This window comes from Tasmannia lanceolata, unplaced genomic scaffold (assembly GCF_043159265.1).
Source record: "Tasmannia lanceolata isolate RefF3 unplaced genomic scaffold, GAP_Taslan_0.1 ptg000011l, whole genome shotgun sequence".
Taxonomy (NCBI): Eukaryota; Viridiplantae; Streptophyta; class Magnoliopsida; order Canellales; family Winteraceae; genus Tasmannia; species Tasmannia lanceolata.
This window is the reverse complement of record NW_027518688.1, coordinates 10,460,255-10,461,838: the sequence shown is the minus strand read 5'-3', so window position 1 is coordinate 10,461,838 and position 1,584 is coordinate 10,460,255. Positions and strand designations below refer to the sequence as shown.

General features: G+C 42.0%; 1 non-coding gene across 1 annotated transcript; it reads right to left on the bottom strand.

Moving 5' to 3' along the window:
• Positions 1-568: 568 nt before the first annotated feature.
• LOC143886973 (small nucleolar RNA R71) lies at positions 569-675 on the bottom strand. The gene has a single exon (XR_013253962.1). It is a non-coding gene; the product is annotated as a small nucleolar RNA R71 (small nucleolar RNA).
• Between the last annotated feature and the right edge of the window lie 909 nt (positions 676-1,584).

Here is a 1,584-nt window from a genome sequence, read left to right as displayed (position 1 = left end):
TTAATTATATTTTTGGTTTCTTGGCTATCCATCTCTCTTACTTGGTTTTCTTGTGTTTATAAGTGCAGCTTGGGTGCGGAACTCGGCTAATCGACTAGAAAGAGCAAACCGGTTAGAGACGGCGGAAGACATCGCACCAAATCCAAATCAAGTAGTCATGGCGGAATAACAAGAGCCGCCAAAGAGTTTGCGTGATCGCTTCTATCCGGCCCGAACCGTGCAACCTTCTTGTATTAGATTGCTGATTGCACAGGGCAATAATTCTGAGCTAAAATCGCAATTTATCTCTTTGCTTCCTCATTTTCATTGCCTCCCTTCGGAGGATACTTATTTATTTTTGCGTGAGTTTGAAGATGTATGTGCTTTGATTAAGTTGCAATAATTATTTTTGCGTGAGTTTGAAGATGTATGTGCTTCCGATGATGCGGTAAAGTTGCGGTTTATTACGTTTTCACTTAAGGATGGAGCCAAAAAGTGGCTCTATGGCTTACCAACGAACTCCATCACCACTTGGGAGGAGTTCGCCGTTGCTTTCCTAAAAAAAAAATTTCCATTACATAAAACTAGTAAGCTTAGGAACGATATTTTACAATTCAAACAAAAGCCATTAGAGTCATTTTCTAAGTTTATGGAGAGGTTCAAAGACCTGCTCCAAGAGTGTCCTCACCATGGAATTGATTTGTGGCACTTATGCCAAATTGTTTATGAGGGCATAGATTACCAAACAAAGCAACTTCTTGAATCCATGTGTCCTAACGGTTTTACATCTTTCACGGATGAGGCCGCTGCATGGAACTTCTTACTTGATTTGGCGGAAAAAAGGAGAGAGTGGGAATCTACTCAAGACGGTGAGAGAGCCACTTCAAGTAAGGGATTTCTAATAGAGGGTGCCATGGCAAAAGTGGCCCATCTTGATAGCTTAATCAAAAGGCTAGAAGCAATAGTTGTTAAAGGACCTTTACAAGTCAATCAAATTGCGCATAGTATTTCCATGTGTAATTGGTGTCAAGCCACGGACCATGTCATGGAAGAGTGTCCAACTCTTGCTAAATTTGGTAATTCTAATGAGAATGTGAGTGCTCTTTATGCTAACAATCCTTATTCTAGCACTTATAATCCGAGATGGAGAAATCATCCCAACTTTTCATGGAGTCAAAGTGGGCCATCTAATTTCCAAGGCCAAGGCCAATTCGGCCAACCTAGGCCCACCTTCCCTCCCACTTTTGTTCAGCCATCCCCTTCCCCTCCTACTTTTCAAAATCCCATGATTAATAATGTTTCAAATCAGCAACCGCCGGGTTTTCAAAAACAAGGAGAGTCGGCACGCATAGCTTCCTTAGAAAAAAGCATAGAACTTCTCACTAACACTTTCATGACAAGCCAACTAAACATGGAGAAGCAAATCTCCCAACTTGCCATGGCGTTGCATGAGAGGAAAAAGGGGAAGATGCCAAGTCAACCCGTTCCTAATCCAAGGAACGTGAATATGAATGTGAATCAACAGGTACCGCCAAATCAGTTGAATGACATTCAACCAATTTTGCCGCCGCAAGAGCCCTCCAACGAATGTAATGCCGTATATGC